This window comes from Eumetopias jubatus, unplaced genomic scaffold (genome assembly GCF_037043125.1).
Source record: "Eumetopias jubatus isolate StellerSeaLion01/CBP00866 unplaced genomic scaffold, mEumJub1_p1.0 scaffold_7, whole genome shotgun sequence".
In the NCBI taxonomy this organism is placed as follows: Eukaryota; Metazoa; Chordata; class Mammalia; order Carnivora; family Otariidae; genus Eumetopias; species Eumetopias jubatus.
Window position 1 is genome coordinate 4423810 of NW_028274813.1, and position 20297 is coordinate 4444106.

A 20297-nucleotide genomic window follows, 5' to 3' on the forward strand; every position below is an offset into this window, starting at 1 on the left:
GCAAAGGACCAGAATCCATCTGTGTTGGACCTCAGAGTTCCAGACACATATTCATCGTACACGACTCATACGCCACCAGTAGTCATCGATCCAATATTGTACCTGTTTTCCTCATTTCTACAGCACTTATTGACTAATTTATTGATTCACTAATTATTCTGAAAACCAATTATCAAAACAATAGCAACCCTGAAATCCCTATTCTGTATATAGAATTATTTTCACGTCAATATATCTCTCTCTTTAAGTATCCTACATTTTTATGTTTCATGTCATTTCAATATTTGTCACTGGGCTACAGGTGACCATTTTTATTAAATCCAGCACTTTAAAAAAAATACACAGAATACCGTGAAAAAAAAAATCATTAAAACCCAGAAGAGAACTTTGACTCTTATAACTCACACTGGTCTCTATGCCACCAGGTTGTACTTACTGCTTGAATCAGCTCCAGTGTGTCCATTCTGAGAAGGACAAAACACAGGTGATTATTAAAAAAAAAAAAAAAAAAAAGGTTAAATTCTTACTCGCATTGATCCTTGATTTCCCCATTTTTGCCCACTCATTTAGGAATTTATAAATTATTCCTCATGTAGATACTTTTATCTTAACAAAATCAACAGCAGGAGACTTGAAACAGACATACAACAGCAACAACAACAAAACCTAACTCTTAATTATCTGGGCTGATACGATCCTCGGTCAAACAGATCACACTCTTCTTTTTTTCCCCAAATGACACTCCTGTTCCCTTTATTCGTCAATGAGTTTCAGTGTTTTCAGTTGAACTAATAATTCAGTGTTTTCAGTTGAACTAATAATATCTCATACCTGTCCACCAATGTTTGGAGTTAAACAATCCCTTGCCCTTTCTTATTATTTGTATTTTTTTTAATGGTCCTATAATTAGTCTATCAGCAATAATAATCTAAGTCTAAACCCAATACCTACATTGGGTATATTCCTGACACCTTCTATAGGATTAAATAAACAGAACACACCATGTTGGTATTATGCTGGACCTCGTTATCCAGACACATAGTATTCATTGTCCATGATTCATCCACCACCATTGATGACCACTGACTTATGATTAGGCCTCTTTCTTTTCATCCTCATAAACAATTGTTTATGGCTTAACAAAATTAATAAATACACGAAATTAAAAATAAATAAATAGAAGATCCCTTAACATCCCTAATATCTCTTCCTACAATCTTTTCCAGAGACTAACTCCGTTTCAAAAACTGACCTCAAGGTTCACATTTATTGATTCATCAACTTAATGTTTCATATCAGTATGACATCTAACACTGGCATATTTTGCCTTCTGTGATTATATTTAATATCTGGAATAATAAACTGAAAGCCCTTAAACAAACCACCTAAGCTCAAACACTGACATTACTCACACTGGTCTTTCCAACATTCCTAACAACATAGGTGCAACTGGACAGCACATGACCTTGAAAGATGCTTTAATCAGCTTAAGTGGGTTCATTCTGAGTATAGATCAGAGCAGATGACAATTAAAAAAAAACAAACCTCACATTTCCTCTGTGTTGGACCTCGTCAGTCCAGACACATATCATTCATCATGCGTGACTCCTACACCAACAGTTATCATTGATCCAAAGAAGACTACTTTCTCTTCATTCATGTCTATATTGTTTATCAATTAACTCATTAATTCACTAATTATAATTCTAAACTCTATTATTAAAAATAAAACAAGGCCTTGAGCTCCCTAGTGTGTGACCAGAATCATATCACAATATCTCTGCCATTAACTATCCTCAGTTTTTCATATATGTATTAATCAAAATAATACTTCATATTAATCCCATAATTGTTACTAGGATACAGTTCACATTCTTTGATCATAGTTCATACTTTTTACTAATACAGTGAATATCATTAAGCAAAATACCAGAACGAAGGTAAGAACTCGGATTATTACTCACACTGGCCTCCAAACTCCTGCAACAGCACCACCGCCCTAGAGTTCATGATCAGGTCCAGTGTGTCTCTTCTGAGGAGTGCAAGGCAGAGCATATGATAAAAAAGTGAGATATTCTCTCCAGTGGTTATTGCTTTTTCACTTTTCATTTAGTAAAGCACTTAGGTAATCACTAACTTGGTACAAATATCGTTTTTCTGTTAAGAAAACAAGTAACTTTGACATTTACTACTAACCCAGAATATGAACATTGTCTATGACTTATACTATCTATGGCATTCTTAGCCAAACATGCAACAATCATGTACCATCTACTGCCAATGGAAGCCCAGTGTTTTCACAGGGTATGGACAGTATTTCTTGCATAATCACATATTTTTATAATTGGACAATACTTCACTCATTCATATCAATTTATATATTTATGTATAGATTCTCTCATTGGTCCAATTATAATAATAGCATGAAAATGCATGAACTATAAGACCAAAAACAAGATCTTTGTATATTCCTGATATGTGTCTAGAGGATACCTTCAAAAAATGGGAATAGACTAGATTTCTTCTGTTGGACCTCAGAGTTCCAGACACGTATTCATCGTACACAACTCATACGCCACCAGTGGTCATCATCGATCCAATATCCTCTCTCTCTTCCTTCATTCATTTCTCCTTGTTTAATGATTAAATTAATTCACTACTAATAATTTCTAAGCACTATGATTCACCAAAACCCAAGAAGAGTTATTGCATTCCTAATCTGTTACACAGATTATTCCCATATCAATGTGTCTCTTTCATTAATTATCCTCAGTTTTCCAAACGTGGATTAATTAATGTAATTTTCATATATCCTATATTTATCACTCAGATACATTGCCCTCTTTAAGTACATTTTGTACTTTTAAACACTACAGTGAACTACCTTTAAAAAACTCTTAACCTAGAATAGAACATTGACTGTTACTCACATTAATCTGCATCTTCCAATTACATAGAGGGAACCACAGAGCTCACGCCCATAAAGGTATGAGATCAGCCCAAGTGCATCCATTCTAAGGAGGACAGAGCAGAGCAAGTGATTTTTAAAAATGAGATTTAATTGCCATAGAGCCTTGCTCTTTATTTCATAGGCTCAGGATTTAGGTATTTATTTTTTATCTTACTTTGTATAATATATATTTTATAAATAAATAAAAATTTTATATATTGTACATATATAAAATTTCTATAAGTATATAATAGAATGTATAACTAAATACATAAAATATGTAAGTGAAATATTAAATATTTTAAAATATAGTTACAATATAATACAAAATATATAAAATATAAATATATAAATATGTAAATAAAATGAAATATATAAAGATAAAATAAATAAATGGATAAATAAAATAACACTTCATATCAACCTAATACATAACATTGGCATATTTTATCTTCTTTGATAATATTTTTAATAGTATTTTTTAATACTTTTGAATAATACAGTAAACAGCCTTAAACCACTCAAGCCAAGACAAGAACTTTGACTATTACTCATGTGGTTGCCATGGTCCTAAAACATAGATACAACCAGAGGGTTCATGAAGTTGGAAGAATATTACAGTCAGTTGGAGTGTGTCCATTCTGAGGAGTACAGAGCAGAGCAGATGATAAAAGAGGAGACATTATTCCATTTATCCTAGACTTACATCTTTCATTTAGTCAGGCATTTAGGCAATCATTATTTGAAGTCTATTTCATTTTTCTTTTTTTTTTTAGATTTTATTTATTTATTTGACAGAGAGAGACATAGGGAGAGAGAGAACACAAGCAGGGGGAGTGGGAGAGGGAGAACAAGGCTTCCTGCAGAGCAGGGAGCCCAATGTGGGGCTCGATCCCAGGACCCTGGGACCATGACCTCAGCCGAAGGCAGAGGCCTAACGACTGAGCCACCCAGGCGCCCCTATATCATTTTTCTCTTAAGAAAATGAACCTACTTTGAACTTCGCACCGACCCAAATCATAAACATTGTCTATAATTTGTCCTCCAAAGAGGTTACATTCAGGTACCATTTATTTCTCTTTGGACTTCAGTGTTTTCTAAACATATTAATAGTATTTCTTGTCTCCCACATATTTTTTAAATTGGACATTGCTTCTACAATTCAGCTTTTTGAAATACATATTTCCACGGTGATATTTCAATGATCCAATTTTAACAAAGGATAGAAATGTATGACGAGAAAGATCACATCTCTTTTGTGTTGGGCCTCAGATTTCCAGACATGTATTCATCACGTATGACTCATATGCCACCAGTGGTCATCATCGATCCAATACTGTCCTTCTTTTTCTTCATTCATTTCTATTTATTGATTAAAACATTAATTCATTAATAATAACTTTCTGAATGCTATGATAAACGAAACCCTAGAAGTGCCTTTGTATCCCTAACCTACACATAGATTATTCTCGTATCAGTGCATCTCTTTTATTAATTATCCTCAGTTTTCTACACATGGATCAATCAATGTTTCATATATTCCATATTTATCACTGAGATACAGTTGCCTTTTTAAATTATATTTCACACTTCTTAATAATACAGTGAACTATCTTAAAAAAAAACTCATGGAGTGGTGCCTGAGCAGCTCAGTCGGTTAAGCATCTGACTCTTGATCTTGGCTCAGGTCTTGACCTCAGGGTTGTGAGTTCAAGCCCCATGCTGGGCTCCACATTGGGCGTGGAGCCCACTTAAAGAAAAAAAACACACACAGATGGAAACCAAGAAAGGAATTTTAACTATTTCTCACATTAACCTCTGTCCTCTTCTTATACAGAGGCAACCAGGAGCTCACGACCATAGAAGATGCTTTAATCAGTTCCAGTGCATCCATTCTGAGGGTGACAGAGCAGAGCAAATGATAGAAAAAAACTGAGACTTAACTGCCATTGATCCTTGCTCCCCATATTTCATATAGTCAGTATTTATTTATTTTTTAATATGCATATATTTTTATTTTACAAAAGGAAAAACTCAATTTCACTACCAAAATTGATAAAATTCACTCTTCCTTATCAGAGTATATCTGCCCTCAAAGAAGTGAGAAACTTGTCCATTTACCTCTTAATGGGTATCACTGTTTTCAATGGTTATTACTAAAATCTCTTGCCTCACCACAAACTTTAATAGTTAGACAATATTCCACCCTCTTATTCTTTACATATTTATTTGTATTTGTTTAATAATTCCATCATTATTCTACTAATAACAACAAATCTATGTCCATAAAATCACTATGAGAATATGATCATTTTACATTCCAGACATTTCTTCACTGAAACAATTCCAAAAGAGGGAACAGACTAATTAATTTCCATGTTTGCCCCAGAGTTCCAGATTCATACATGAGCAGTCACATTTGGGCCTCATTATAGTCATTAATGTCTACATGTTTTTATTGACTAATTCATCAATTAACTAATAACAATAAAATAAATGCTTAGAGACCACAAAAACTTGAAATAAGAGCCTTAAATATCTCCAACATTGTCTTTAGAATGACTTCCTACTGACGATATCTTTCATTAATTAACCAAAATGTTTCCTATATAGATTAATTAATATAATGCTTCATAATTAGCCTCAAATTTACTATCTGCCTATGGTTGTGATCCTTAACTTTATATCACATTATTAATCATGCAGCTAAAATCTTTTTTTATTTTTTTTTATTTTCTTTATTTATTTGACAGAGAGACAGAGAGAGAGCACAAGTAGGCAGAGCAGCAGGCGGAGGGAGAGGGAGAAGCAGGCTCTCCACTGAGCAGGGAGCCTGACGTGGGGATCGATCCCAGGACCCTGGGATCATGACCTGAGCCGAAGGCAGTTGCTTAACCAACTGAGCCACCCAGGTGCCCCTAAAATCTTTTTTTAAAAGACCACAAAATCAAGGAAAGAATTTTGACTATTACCCACATTGTTCTCCATGCTCTTAGTACATAGATGCAACCACAGAGCTCGTGACTATGGTGGGATTGTCTACCTCAGCCGAGGATGACCATTCTAAGGAGTACAAGACAGAGCAGATGATTAAAAAAAATTGAGACCTTATGATCATTGGTCCCTGCATTCCACCTTCCATTCAGTCCATCCTCGATAAGCAATGAATTGGGATAATGTGTATTATATTTTTCTTAATAAAATAAACAGTATCTTGTAATTGAGAAACAGCATGAACACTGACAGTTACTCAAAGAATAACACCATTATATCATATATTTCCTAATAGATATCTGTTTTCAAAATATATTAACAGTATTTCTTGTCTAACCACATATTTTTGTAACTGCACAATATCTCACCCACTTCATACTTCTTTCTTTCTTTCTTATTTCATTGATCCAATTTAAAAAAAAATAGAATGTATCAACATAAAAGACCAAAAACAAGATTATAGATTATAGATTTATTTATTAATCATTTGTCCAAATAACAGAATAAAAATGCATGAACACAACACTAAAAACAAAATCCTCACATATTCCTGACATCTATATATAAGGTCTCATCAAACGATGGGAATAGGCTACATTTTTTGTGTGTTGGACCTCACAGTTGCAGACAGTATTCATCATATACGATTCCTATGCCACCACTGATCCAATATTGTCCCTCTTTTCCTTCATTCAGTTTTACATTGTTTATTGACTAACTCAATTCACTAACAATAATTTAAAACCCTATTATTCAGAATAACACAAGAGTCACGATACCCCTAATCGGTGTATAGAATCATTCTTATATCAATATATGGGCGCCTGGGTGGCTCAGTTGGTTAGGCGACTGCCTTTGGCTCGGGTCATGATCCTGGAGTCCCGGGATCGAGTCCCGCATCGGGTTCCCTGCTCAGCGGGGAGTCTGCTTCTCCCTCTGACCCTCTTCCCTCTCGTGCTCTCTATCTCTCATTCTCTCCCTCAAATAAATAAATAAAATCTTTAAAAAATATATATATATATCTCTTTCATGAATTATCTTAAATTTCATCTGTGATATTATAAGAGTCTCATGCTCTACTGGCTGAGCTAGCCAGGCTGTGATATAATAAAATAAATAAAATAAAAAATAAAATGTGGAAAAAATTATCTTAAATTTCATGCATGTAATAATCAATATAATGTTTCATAGGAATTCAATAGTTGTCACTAGGCCACAGTTAGCTACCTTTGACTCTCTATAGCACTTTTAAAAATATACCAAATATCCTTAAAAAAAACATAGCTGAAACCAAGACAAGAACTTGACTACTACTCAATCGGTCTCTTTGCTTCTACCATACAGATGCAATCATGGAGCTCACCACCATAAAACAATGTTTAGTCAGCTTAGTGTGTCTGTTCAGAGAAGTACAGTCAATGATAAAAAAAAGAAAGTTAAGACCTTATCTCCACTGATCCTTGCTTTTCATATTTCATTTACTCACTAATTTCATGATATTAATCTATTTTTCTCTTAACAAAAAGAACAACCTCAAACTTGACACTGACTCAGAAAGACTAGACTCACTTACCTGTATAACTCTTAGCTAAGGCGGTAACACCCTTTCTCCACGTATTTCTTAATGGACATAAATATTTTCAATTATATTATTTCTTGTCTCACCATACGTTCATAGTTGGATAATTATTCTCCCTCTCTTTTTTACCTATTACGTATATTTCCTTAATGGTTCTATCATTGATCCACTAATAATAACAAACCCAAATTTATAAATTCAAAAGAAGAATCTGATCTTTGTACGTTCCTAACATCCATGTACAGGATCAAATAGAACAGAAGGAATAGTCCATTTATTATGTTGGACCTCAGATATCCAGACACGTATTGCTCATGACCCATGACTCATCCATCACCTGTCATCATCACTGGTCAATGAGACCCACTTTTTCTTAATTCCTTTCTATACTTGTATTGATTAAATCATTAATTCATTGAAAATATTAAAAGGAGTATAATTCACAAAAAGTGAAGAATAAGATGCCTGAATGCCCTTAACTTCTAACTTAGAATCATTGCCAACGTAGGTTATATTTCTTTCATTAATCAACCTCAATGCTATGTAATAAATTAATGACTATGTTTTATATCATATTTATCAGTAGGCCATAGTGAAACTTTTTATTATACTCTTACTTTTTAATAATGCCATGAACACAAACAAATGACCCAAAACAAAACAAAATTTTTGACCATTACTCTCCTTGTTCCATTTTCCTAACACAAAAGGAATGTCATGTGACAATCCCAATCCCACAGAAGACGAAATCGGCTCAAGCACCTGTTCTGAAGAGGACAAAACAGAGAAGGGGATGGAAAGGCTGAGCCTTTCCGCTGATCCATGGAGCCAGCATTCATTTTTATAATCGTTTAAGCCTTTATTAATTTAATGGATATATTTATTTTCACCATAAAAATAAACTTCAAAGGTGGACCTAAATCAGAAAGTAAATAACTGACTACAGAATTTCATCATTCATATCAACCTTATCAAAGATATAATACACTTGGTCCCTTTATATCCATTCTAATGTATATTAATACTTTTACCTTGGTATATATTTACCAAAAAATAATACCTCTTCAAATTTATTCATTTATACATCTATTTATCCTACCATTCATGGTTTTATGAATTAATTACTAAAATTCATTCACCTTAAAAAAACACAAAGATCAACAACAAAATCCTTGTTTATTACTGACATCTGTACATAGGATCCTTAAACACAGGAGAAACAGACTAGATTACTTTTGTATCAGATCTGAGTTCCAGACACATAGCATTCATCATATATGACTCATTCGCCACCCGTTGTCATCAATGGTCCAAGACTGGCCCTCTTTCTTTCCATTCTCATAAACATTTATTTATTAATTCATTAATCAAAAAATACACATAAATTAAAATATAAGATATGATCCTTCAACATTCCTAACATATGTCTCTATAATATTACAGAGACTAAATCTCTTTCATTAACTGACCTCAGTGTTATATTTATGGATAAGTAAACATAATGCTTCATATCAATCTGGTATTAAACACTATTACGTTTTGCCTTTTGATTATATTTAATACTTTTGAAAATACACTTAACAGCCCTAAATAAACCAAAACAAAAGCTTTGAGTCTTACTCACGGGGTCTCCATGCTCCTCCAACATAGATGCAACCAGAGGGCTCATGACCTTGGAAGAATGTTACAATCAGCTGGAGTTTGTCCATTCTGAGGAATACGGAACAGAGCAGATGATAAAAAAAAAAAAAAAAATGAGATATTCTTCCATTGATCCTTGCTTTATCTTTCATTTAGTCAGGCACTTAGGAAATCATTACTGGAAAATATTTATTTCATTATCTTTTACAAAAATGTACTACTTTGAACTTCCCAGTGACCCAGAATATAAAAACTGTCTATAATTTGTCCTATCTATATCATCCGAGCCAAAGAGGGGACAGACATGTACCATTTATTTCTCTTTGGACTTCAGTGTTTTCAAATTATATTAGTAGAACTTCTTGCCTCATATATTTTTAAAATTGGACATTTCTACAATTCATTTTTTGTAATGTATTTCCTTATTGATATCTCATTGATCTGATTATAATCAAGAATGGAAATGCATGAAGAGAAAGACCACATCTCTTTTGTGTTGGACCTCAGAGTTCCAGACACGTATCATTCATCATCCATGATTCATACGCTGGCAGTTATCATCATTGATCCAGAAAAGACCACTTTCTCTTCATTCATTTCTACATTGTTTATTGATTAATTCATTCATTCACTAATTACCATTTAAAACTATATGATTCACAAAACATGAAGAAATCTGTTATCCATAGTATAAATCTAGAATCATTCACACATCACTGTATCTCTCATCAGTTATCCTGTTTTTCATAAACGCTTTAATCAATGTAATGCTTCACTTTAATCCTACATTTGTCACTAGGACACAGCTGGCCTTCTTTGATTATAATTCATATTTTGTATTAATACAATGAATATCCTTAGCAAAATACCAAACAAGACAAGAACTTTGACTATTACTCACATTTGTCTCCTGTCTTCCCAATACAAAAATACAACCCTAAGGCTCTTGATCAGGGGAGAATCCTTAAAGCAGGTCTAGCTTGTCCATCCTGAGGAGTATAAAGCAGAGCATACCATAAAAATAGTCAAGACATTCTCTATTGATCATTGCTTTTAACCTTTCATTAAATCCATTATTGGTCAACTATTAATTTGGTGTAATAATTTTTTCTCTTAAGAAAATGAACAACTTTGACTTTACCAATGACCCAGAACCTGAGCATTGTCTATGACTTATACTACCTCTGGCATCCTTAGCCATAAATGTAAGTCATGTAGCTCTTACTTCTAATTAAACTTCAGAGTTTTCATAGGATGTTAATAGTATTTCTTGCATAATCGCATATTTCTATAATTGGACAATACTTCATTACATTACTCTTTATGTTTATTGATTATTTAACTGATCCAATTATAAAAATTGAAAGAAAGTGCATGAGCACTAACACCAAAAACAAGATCCATACAAATTCTGGACATCTGTCCATACAGGATCTCTTCAAACAATGGGAATAAACTAGATTTCTCTTCTGGTGGACCTCAAGAGTTCCAGACATGTATTCTTTATATATGACTCATATGCTACCAGTGGTCATTGTTGACACAGTATTCTACCTCTCTACCTTCATTCATTTCTAATTCTTTATTGAGTAAATCATTAATTCATTAATAATTTTAAATGCTGTAATTCACAAAAACTGAGGAAGAACTTATATAACCCGATTCCTACCTAGATAATTCTCACATCAATATATCTCTTTAATTATCCTCAGTCTCCCATGCATAGATTAATCATAATAGTTTATATAGCCCATATTTATCACTGAAACACAGTGCCTCTTTTCATTATATAGTGTAGTTTTTAATAATACAGCAAATTACCTTAAAAAAACACATAAACCAAGAAAATAATTTCAACTGTTACTTACACCAATCCCCCATCCTCCTATTATAGAGGCAACCATAGAACTCAGGATAATGGAAGATGTTAAATCAGCTCAAGTGTGTCCATTCTGAAGAGTACACAGTAGAGCAAGATAAAAAAAGAATTGAGATATTATGTTCACTGGTCCTTCCATCCCATTTTTTATTTAGTCACTTATTAAGCAGTGAATTGCAATAATGCATATTTTATTATCTCATAAGCAAATGAACAGCATCAATCTAGCTAATAAAGAATATGAACATTGACTACTACTTATCAACAATCATATCATCCTCAAAGAACAAGTCCCGTACCACAGATTCCCTTATAGACATCAGCATTTTAAATACACACTAATACTCTTCATTACCTAACCACATACTTTTGTAATTGGACAAGATTTCACTGCTTTCATCTTTATTTATTTATATGTTTGTTTATTGATTATTTCATCAATCCAGTTCTAAAAATTGGAAGAAAATGCATGAACATAAGAACCAAAACCAAGATCTTTGTATATTGTTGATATCTGTCTATGGAATCACCTCAAACAGGACAATAAACCAGATTCCATTTCGGTTGGACCTCAGAGTTCCAGACACGTATTCATCGTACGCGACTCATACGCCACCAGTGGTCATCATCGATCCATCATTGTCCCTCTTTTCCTTCATTCAATTCTACATTGTCTATTGACTAATTCATTAGATCACTAGTAATAATGTTGAAACCCTATCATTCACAAAAGCCCAAGAAAAGTCATGATATCCTTAATCTGTAAATAGAATCATTCTCACATCAATAGATCTCTTTTAAAATTATGCTGTTATTTATTTATGCATTAAACCAATATAATGTTTTATAAAATTCAATATTTATCACTGAGCTATTGTTGGCCTTCTGTGATTCTACTACATGGAACTCTCAAATAATACTGAATACACTGAATAAAATAATCATTGAAACCAAGACAAGAAACTGGATTATTACTCACATTGTTCTCTGTGCTTCTAACACAGAAATGCAACCACTGAGCTCGCCACCATGGAATATGCTTAAATCAGCTCAAATGTGTCCATTTTGAAACATGAAAAGCACAGTCGATGATAAAAAAAATAGAATAAAGCTTTTATTTCCATTGATTCTTGCTTTCCACATTTCATTTACTCATTTAGATATCTATGAATATTTCATAACATTGATTTTTTTCTTTTAACAACAATAACAAAAATCCTCAAACTTAAGATTGACCCAGAACAATAAAATTGACTCTTAATTGTTCATGTCTAAATGATCATTGACTAAAGAAGTGACACTCTTGATACATTTAATTCTTGATGGGTGTCAGTGTTTACAATTTTTATTAATATTTCCTGCCTAAACACAGGTCTTCACAGTTGGACAATTCTTTACGATTTTATATTTATCTGATATTCATATTCTTCAATGGTTCTATCCTTGATCCATTTGTAATAATAAATCTAAATCTATGAACCCAGTAAAACCATTATCTTTGTGCTTTCCAAACATCTGTCCATAGGATCAAATAAACAGAGAGAAAGACTATATAGTGAATTAGACCTCAACATTCTCAATAAATAGTATTCATCATCCAAAACTCATCTGCCACGAGTCATTATCATAGGTAGATAGAAGACCCACTTTCTTTTCATTCATTTCTACATTTGTATCAATTCAATCATTAATTCATTGATTACAGTAAAATACATGATTAACAAAAACTAAAGAATCAACACCTTCAGGGCACCTGGGTGGCTCAGTCAGTTAAGCAGCGGCCTTCGGCTCAGGTCATGATCCTGGAGTCCAGGACGGAGCCCCAGATCGGGCTCCCTGCTCAGCGGGGAGTCTGCTTCTCCCTCTGACCCTCCCCACTCTTGTGCTCTATTTATCTCTCTCTCACTTTCTCTCTCTCTCAACTAAACGAATAAAAGTTAAAAAAATCAACAACTTGAATATTCCTAACTTCTATCTATAGAATAATTGCCAACATAGAATATATTTCTCTCATTAATCAATCTCAGTGTCACATATTATCAATTAATCAATATGTTTCATATCATATTTATCATTGGGCCATAAATTACTTTTTGATTATATTTATTAATTTTCAATAATACTGTGAATACCCTTAAACAAATGACCGAAACCAAGACAGAACCTCTATTACTACTCACCTTGCTTTACTCTCCTAATACAAAAGCAACATAACAATCTTGATCAGAGCAGAAGATGAAATCAGCTAGAGCATCCATTCTGAAGAATACCAAGCAGAGAACATGAGAAAAAAATGAGTCATTCTTCCATTGACCCCTGCTTTACATCTTTCATTTAGTCAGGCATTTAGGAAATCATTACTGGAGAATATTCATTTCATTATCTTTTATAAAAATGAACCACTTCGAACTTCATCAACATTGTCTATAATTTGTCCTATCTATATCATCTGAGCCAAAGAGGGGACAGACATGTACCATTTATTTCTCTTTGGACTTCAGTGTTTTCAAATTATATTAATAGAACTTCTTGCCTCCTCATATATTTTTAAAATTGGACGTTTCTACCATTCACCTTTTTTACATGTTTCCTTATTGATATTTTATTGATCCAATTATAATCAAGAATGAAAATGCATGAAAAGAAAGACCACATCTCTTTTGTGTTGGACCTCAGAGTTCCAGACACGTATCATTCATCATCCATGATTCATACGCTGGCAGTTATCATCATTGATCCAGAAAAGACCACTTTCTCTTCATTCATTTCTACATTGTTTATTATTTCATTAATTCACTAATTATAATTTTAAAACTGTATGATTCACAAAAACTCAAAAGGGCCTTGATCACCCTAATATATATAACCACATTATTACACTTCTGTCATATTTATTATCAGTTTTTCATAAATGCTTTAATCAATGTAATACTTCATTCTAACCCCATATTTGTCACTAGGACACAGCTGACCATCTGAATAGATTTCATCTTTTTAATACTGCAGTGAATACCTTCAGACACACCACCACCCAAAGCAAGTCAAGAATTTTGTTTATTACTCACATTGGTCTTCCAACGCCTAAAATAGAGATGTAACCCCGGAGTCCATGATCAAGGAAGAATCCTCAACTCAGGTGTGGTGTGTCTGTTCTGAGGAGTATAAGGCAGAGCAAATGATGAGAAAGCTTGAGACATTCTTTCCATTGGTCTTCGCCTTTCCCCTCTCATGTAGTCAGTCATTTGGGCCATCATTAATTTGGTGTATGTATTTTATTCCCTTAAGAAAACAAACTTCAAATTTACCACTGACCCAGACGATGAGCATTGTCTGTAACTTATCCCGTATATATCATCCTTAGCTGTATAGGTTACAGTCATGTACAACTTGCTTCTAATTGAACTTCAGGGTTTCCATGGTATATTAATAGTATTAGTTATTAACAATTAATAATAAATTAATAAGTTAGGTCTTAATTATTGCCTAGTCATATCTTTTTATAATTAGACAATGTTTCACTCCTGTCATCATTTTTATTTATGTATTTATTTATAGAATCTCTTATTTACCCAATTGTAATGATACATATAAATGCATGAACACTAAGACCAAAAACAAGGTTTTACTATATTCCTGACATCTGTCTATTGGATGCCTTCAAATAATGAGAATGTATTAGATTAATTTTCTGTTGGACCTCAGAGTTCCACGTATTCATCGTACACGACTCATACGCCACCAGTGGTCATCATCGATCCAATATTGTCCCTCTTCTCTACATTATATTCTCTTTGTATATTGATTAAATCATTGGTTCACGAATAATTTAAAACCCTATTATTCACAAAAACTGAAATGAGTCTTTATGTCTTTAAACTGAATATAGACTTATTCTCACATCAGTATTCTTCATTAATTATCCTGTTTTCCATACATGCATTAATCAATATAATGTTTTCTAAAATTCAATATTTATCACAGAGCTACAGTCAGCCTCTGTGATTCGATATGGAATTTTCGAATAATGCAGCAAATGTGCTGAAAAAAATCACTAAAACAAAGATAAGAAGTCTGACTATACTCACATTGGTCTCTGTGCTTCTGTCCTACAGGTGCTGTCATAGAGCTCACTACCACGCAACAATGCTCGGTTAGCTCGAATGTGTCCATTCTGAGAAGAACAAACCATAGCGAAGGACAGAAAAAATGATAAAATTTTTATCCCCATAGATTCTTGCCTTCCGCAATGAATTTACTCAATCTTTTAGGAATTCATAAATTTTCCATAACATGGATCTTCGTCTCTTAACAAAAAGGAAAACTTCAAACTTGACACTGACCAAGAATAATGAAACTGACTCTTAATTATTCATGTCTATATAATCCTTGACCAAAGAAGGGACACCCTCGAAATATCTATTTCATGAAGGTCATCAGTGTTTGCAAATTTTATTAGTGTTTCTGACCTCACCATACTATGTTCATAGTTAGATAATAATTCACCTTTTCTTCTTAATCTATTATTTATATTTCCTTTAATAATTCTATCATTGGTCCATTAATAATAACAAATATAAATATATTCATCCAAGGGGTGCCTGGGTGGCTCATTCAGTTAAGTACCCAACTCTTAATTTCAGCTCAGGTAATGATCTCAGTGTCAAATGGGATTGAGCCCCATGTCAGGCTCTGCACTGGGCATGGAGCCTGCTTAGGATTCCTCTCTCGCTCTACCTCTGCCCTTTCCTTCTAAAAATAAGTAAATAAGTAAGTAAGTAAGTAAATGAATGAATGAACAAATAAATAAATAAATTCATCCAAAATAAGAACATAATATTTATACATTCCTAACATCTATCCATAGGATCAAATAAACAGAGAAAATAGAATACTTATTGTATTGCACCTCAGGGTTCCAGATACATACTGTACATTGTCCACGACTCATCCCCCACCAGTCATCACCACTGGTTCCATTAGAGGTTAGTTTATTCACTTGTATATTTGTATCAATTAAATCATAACTTCATTGGTAATAATAAAATCAATACACGATTAACAAAAACTGAAGAATATGATACTTGAATACCCTAACCTCTTCTTACAGAATCATTGCCAAAATAGATCATACCTCTTTCATTAATAAAAATAAATGTTACATACTATCAATTAATCAACATATTTTATATCATATTTATCATTGAGCCATAGTTAATTTTTCCTTATATTTATTACATTTTAATAATACCATGAAAACCCTTAAGCAAATGACCCAAACCAAGAAAAGAATTTTGACCATTACTCACATTGGTCTCTTTCCTATAAAAGGGAAACATGGTGACCTTGATCACAATAAAGGTAGAAATCACCTTGAGCTTCTATTCTGAAAAGTACCAAACACAAAAAGTGATAAAAAGACTGAGATTTTTCTCTCAACTGATCCATATATTTGTCTATTGATTCTTTCATTTTCAATTATATTAAGAAAAGTAAATGCATGAAGAGAAGGAACACATCACTTTTGTGTTGGACCTCAGAGTTTCAGACACGTATTACTCATCATCCGTGATTCATACGCCGGCAGTTATCATCACCGATCCAGAAAAGACAGCTTCTCTTCATTCATTTTGATATTGTTTATTGACTAACTTAATAATTTACTAATTATAATATTTAAATTGCATTATTTCAAACCCCAATAAGGCCTTGATATCCCTAATATGCTTCTAGATCTCTTTTTACATCATTATATCTCTGTCATTTATCAGTTTTTCACACATGCATTAATCAATATCATGCTTCCTATAAATCTCTTATTTTTCAATAGGATAAAGATGGCCCTCTTTGATTATATTTCAAATACTGGATTGCTATAGTAAATACCCTTAGACAAGCAACCCAAACCAAGAAAAGAAATGTGATTATGCTTACACTGGACTCCAATCTCCTAAAATAGATGCAACCCTAGAGGTCAGGATCAAGGAAAAATCTTTAAATCAGGTCCAGGGTTTCTTCTAAGGAGTACAAAGCAAAGCAGGTGATAAAAATGGTTGAGACATTCTCTCCATTGATCTCAACTTCAACATTCACATAGCTCTCTAGGCAATCATTAATTGGGTATATATATTTAGTCTGTTAAGAAAACAAACAACTTTGATCTTGCTACTGAGCCAGAATATGGATATTGTCTATAACTTACACTGTCCACATCATCCCTACCGTAAGAGGTAACAGTCAAATACCATCCATTTCTAACTGAACTTCAGGGTTTCCATAATAGATTAATAGTATTTCTTGCCTCACCACATATTTTTAAAATTGGACAATGATTTACTCTATTCATCCTTATTTATTTATATATTTATTTATAGATTCTCACATTTATCCAGCTGTAATAATAAAATAAAAATACACAAACACCAAGACCAACAGCAAACTGATGTCTTCAGAGGACTAGACCAATTTTATGTTGGACCTCAGAGTTCCAGACACGTATTCATCGTACACGACTCATACGCCACCAGTGGTCATCATTGATCCAATATCATCCCTCTTTTACTACATAGATTTCTATTTGTTTATTGATCAAATCATTATTTAACTAATAATTTTCAATTTAAAAAAAGAGCCTGTAAGTCTCAAATCTATACACAGAATTAATCTCACATCAATATAACTCCCATTAATATCTCCAGCTTTCATACATGTATTAATCAATGTGTTTCATACATTCCATATTTAACACTGAGATCCAGCTGCCTTCTTTAATTATATTTTACACATTTTAATAACACAGTGAATAACCTTTAAAAAATCCACTTAAACTGAGAAAAGAACCTCAAATGTTACTCACATTAATCTCCATCCTCCTATTATACAGAGGCAACCACAGAACTCGTGCCCATAGAAGGTGCTGAATCATCTCCAGTGAGTTCATTCTGAAGAGTACAGAACAGAGCAGATGATTAAAAAAAACCTGAAACCTAATCCGCATTGATCCTTGCTTTCTGCATTTCATTTACCCAGTATTTAGGTATTTATTACTGTTTCTTTATATATGTATTGTCATCTTATAAAAATCCAATCTTTGGTCTGAAGAAGAACAAGTAAGGTGATTCCTACTTAGGCATGCCTATAGAACCATGGTCAAAGAGATGACCCTTTTAACCACTTATTTCTTAATGGGTATCAATCAGTGTTTTCTATTTTTAGCAATAATATATTCTGCCTTGCTACTTGGGTTTATATTTGGACAATTCCTCACCCTATTCTTCCTTATGTGTTTATTTATATTTGCTTCATGGGTCTATCATTGATCCATTAAGAATAACAAGTCTGTATCTATGAAACAATACAAGAATATGAACTTATCCCTGACAGCTCTCTGTACAATCAATTTCAACAGAAGGAACAGACCAAATTCCGTTCTGTGTTGGACCTCAGAGTTTCAGACACATAGTTTCATGGTCCATGACTCCTATGCCACTGGTCATCACCAGTGGTCCAGGACTGAGTCTCTTCTTAGTTAATTTCTACTTTTGTATCAATTAAATAATTAATTCATTGATAATTATAAAAATCATACATGGTTCACAGGAACCCAAAAATAAGATCCTTGAATATCCCTAACATCAGTTTACAGAATCATTATCCAAAGGGACTGCATCACCTCCATCTTGTACATTACTGATTAATCAGCATTATGTGTCTTATCACATTTATTATGAGGCCACAGTTAATTTCTTATTAATTTAATACTTTTTAACAATACGATGATTACCCTTAAATGTCCCATTCCAAGACAACCATTTTGACCATTATTCACCTTGTCTCTTTCCATACTCAAAGGAAGCATCACAATCTTGGTCATGGCAGAAGCTGACATCAACTCAAGCATCTGTTCTGAAGAGTAACAAGCAGAGAAGATGATAAAAATATTGAGATATTCTCTCCATTGATTCATATATCCCACTATTCACTTGCAGTCATTTAGGCATTTATGAAATTATTGTAATTTTCCCCTTAACAAATCAAATGTCAAAGTTGTAACTGACTCAGTAATTACTATTTATTCTCCACATCATTCTTACTCAGACATATACACTTGATTCTTTTATTTTCCATTCTGATTAATATTAATATAATTTTATTTATTGTATATTATAGCAATGAACAATGCTTCAGCCTCTTCATATTTATTCATTTATATATTTATGCTACTATTTATTTTTTATAATGATACTTTTAAAACATTCATGTACACAAAGACCAAGAACATGATCCTCACATATGCCTGACATCTGTGTATAGGACCCCTTCATACGGGGAGAAAGGACTAGATTTCTTTCGTGTTGGACCCCAGAGTTGAAGACCTGTGGTGTTCATCATCCAAGACCCGTATGCCACCCCTTGTCATCATTTATCCAGGTATGTCCCTCCTTATCTTGATCATGTCCACATGTTTTTATTAATTCATCAATTCACTAATAATACTAAAAATAATACGTGGGGGGTCACAAAAACTCAAAACAATTCCCTTGAATATCTCTAATATTCATCTACAGAATTAATTCCCACTGATAATATATATCATTCATTAACTGACCTCAATGTTTCCCACATAGGTTAACACAATGCTTCATATTAACCTGATTCTAATTATTTGGCCATGGCTGGCAATCATAAATTATACTTCACAATTTTTTAATAAGGCAGTGAAAACCTTTCTGAAAAACCACAAAGCCAAGAAAAGAATTTTGATTATTACTCACATTGTGCTCCATGCTCTTCACACATAGATGCAACCACAGAGCTCATGACTACGGTGGATTGCTTCAATCAGCCGAGGGTGACCATTCTAAGGAGTACAAGACAGAGCAGGGGATAAAAGATTGAGACCTTAGGTTCATTCATTCCTGTATTCCACCTTTCATTCAGTCAGTCATTTAGGCAGGTAGTGACTTGGGATAATGTATATTTTATTTTCTATCAAGTAAACAAACAATATCCCTCTTGCCCTTGCCAAAGAATATGAACACTCTACTTAACACAGTCTATACCATCAACCTTAGCCAAAGAGACAACACCATTATACCACCTCTTCCCTAATGGATATCAGTCTTTTCAATATAATTAATATATTACTATATTATAGTAATTTTTGCCTAACCACCTATTTTCAGAATTGGACAAGGCTTCACCTTCTTCATTTAAATTTGTTTACACATTTGTGTATTAATAATTTCATTGATCCA

The 20297-nt window shown here is 33.1% G+C and overlaps 17 non-coding genes and 2 pseudogenes across 17 annotated transcripts; all 19 read right to left on the minus strand.

The window, feature by feature from the left end:
• Positions 1 to 24: 24 nt before the first annotated feature.
• Positions 25 to 93, minus strand: LOC114208622 (small nucleolar RNA SNORD113/SNORD114 family). The gene has a single exon (XR_015768697.1). It is a non-coding gene; the product is annotated as a small nucleolar RNA SNORD113/SNORD114 family (small nucleolar RNA).
• A 923-nt stretch (positions 94 to 1016) lies between these two features.
• On the minus strand, positions 1017 to 1090 carry LOC114208783 (small nucleolar RNA SNORD113/SNORD114 family). Its single transcript, XR_003609139.2, has one exon. It is a non-coding gene; the product is annotated as a small nucleolar RNA SNORD113/SNORD114 family (small nucleolar RNA).
• Positions 1091 to 1562: 472 nt separating this feature from the next.
• On the minus strand, positions 1563 to 1634 carry LOC114208715 (small nucleolar RNA SNORD113/SNORD114 family). Its single transcript, XR_003609113.2, has one exon. It is a non-coding gene; the product is annotated as a small nucleolar RNA SNORD113/SNORD114 family (small nucleolar RNA).
• Positions 1635 to 2527: 893 nt separating this feature from the next.
• LOC114209132 (small nucleolar RNA SNORD113/SNORD114 family) lies at positions 2528 to 2599 on the minus strand. Its single transcript, XR_003609254.1, has one exon. It is a non-coding gene; the product is annotated as a small nucleolar RNA SNORD113/SNORD114 family (small nucleolar RNA).
• Positions 2600 to 4211: 1612 nt separating this feature from the next.
• On the minus strand, positions 4212 to 4283 carry LOC114208592 (small nucleolar RNA SNORD113/SNORD114 family). Its single transcript, XR_003609076.1, has one exon. It is a non-coding gene; the product is annotated as a small nucleolar RNA SNORD113/SNORD114 family (small nucleolar RNA).
• A 2269-nt stretch (positions 4284 to 6552) lies between these two features.
• LOC114208739 (small nucleolar RNA SNORD113/SNORD114 family) lies at positions 6553 to 6613 on the minus strand (annotated as a pseudogene).
• Positions 6614 to 7805: 1192 nt separating this feature from the next.
• Positions 7806 to 7880, minus strand: LOC114208668 (small nucleolar RNA SNORD113/SNORD114 family). Its single transcript, XR_003609099.1, has one exon. It is a non-coding gene; the product is annotated as a small nucleolar RNA SNORD113/SNORD114 family (small nucleolar RNA).
• An 883-nt stretch (positions 7881 to 8763) lies between these two features.
• LOC114208644 (small nucleolar RNA SNORD113/SNORD114 family) lies at positions 8764 to 8836 on the minus strand. The gene has a single exon (XR_003609087.1). It is a non-coding gene; the product is annotated as a small nucleolar RNA SNORD113/SNORD114 family (small nucleolar RNA).
• An 824-nt stretch (positions 8837 to 9660) lies between these two features.
• On the minus strand, positions 9661 to 9735 carry LOC114208580 (small nucleolar RNA SNORD113/SNORD114 family). Its single transcript, XR_003609071.1, has one exon. It is a non-coding gene; the product is annotated as a small nucleolar RNA SNORD113/SNORD114 family (small nucleolar RNA).
• Positions 9736 to 10636: 901 nt separating this feature from the next.
• Positions 10637 to 10709, minus strand: LOC114208677 (small nucleolar RNA SNORD113/SNORD114 family). Its single transcript, XR_003609104.1, has one exon. It is a non-coding gene; the product is annotated as a small nucleolar RNA SNORD113/SNORD114 family (small nucleolar RNA).
• An 898-nt stretch (positions 10710 to 11607) lies between these two features.
• LOC114208557 (small nucleolar RNA SNORD113/SNORD114 family) lies at positions 11608 to 11679 on the minus strand. Its single transcript, XR_003609060.1, has one exon. It is a non-coding gene; the product is annotated as a small nucleolar RNA SNORD113/SNORD114 family (small nucleolar RNA).
• A 924-nt stretch (positions 11680 to 12603) lies between these two features.
• LOC114208769 (small nucleolar RNA SNORD113/SNORD114 family) lies at positions 12604 to 12678 on the minus strand. The gene has a single exon (XR_003609135.1). It is a non-coding gene; the product is annotated as a small nucleolar RNA SNORD113/SNORD114 family (small nucleolar RNA).
• Positions 12679 to 13708: 1030 nt separating this feature from the next.
• LOC114208576 (small nucleolar RNA SNORD113/SNORD114 family) lies at positions 13709 to 13783 on the minus strand. The gene has a single exon (XR_003609070.1). It is a non-coding gene; the product is annotated as a small nucleolar RNA SNORD113/SNORD114 family (small nucleolar RNA).
• A 951-nt stretch (positions 13784 to 14734) lies between these two features.
• LOC114208613 (small nucleolar RNA SNORD113/SNORD114 family) lies at positions 14735 to 14802 on the minus strand (annotated as a pseudogene).
• Positions 14803 to 15943: 1141 nt separating this feature from the next.
• LOC114208725 (small nucleolar RNA SNORD113/SNORD114 family) lies at positions 15944 to 16018 on the minus strand. Its single transcript, XR_003609116.1, has one exon. It is a non-coding gene; the product is annotated as a small nucleolar RNA SNORD113/SNORD114 family (small nucleolar RNA).
• A 551-nt stretch (positions 16019 to 16569) lies between these two features.
• Positions 16570 to 16644, minus strand: LOC114208619 (small nucleolar RNA SNORD113/SNORD114 family). Its single transcript, XR_003609079.1, has one exon. It is a non-coding gene; the product is annotated as a small nucleolar RNA SNORD113/SNORD114 family (small nucleolar RNA).
• An 868-nt stretch (positions 16645 to 17512) lies between these two features.
• LOC114209091 (small nucleolar RNA SNORD113/SNORD114 family) lies at positions 17513 to 17584 on the minus strand. The gene has a single exon (XR_003609244.1). It is a non-coding gene; the product is annotated as a small nucleolar RNA SNORD113/SNORD114 family (small nucleolar RNA).
• An 891-nt stretch (positions 17585 to 18475) lies between these two features.
• On the minus strand, positions 18476 to 18549 carry LOC114208640 (small nucleolar RNA SNORD113/SNORD114 family). The gene has a single exon (XR_003609086.1). It is a non-coding gene; the product is annotated as a small nucleolar RNA SNORD113/SNORD114 family (small nucleolar RNA).
• Positions 18550 to 19394: 845 nt separating this feature from the next.
• On the minus strand, positions 19395 to 19469 carry LOC114208655 (small nucleolar RNA SNORD113/SNORD114 family). Its single transcript, XR_003609096.1, has one exon. It is a non-coding gene; the product is annotated as a small nucleolar RNA SNORD113/SNORD114 family (small nucleolar RNA).
• Positions 19470 to 20297: the final 828 nt, after the last annotated feature.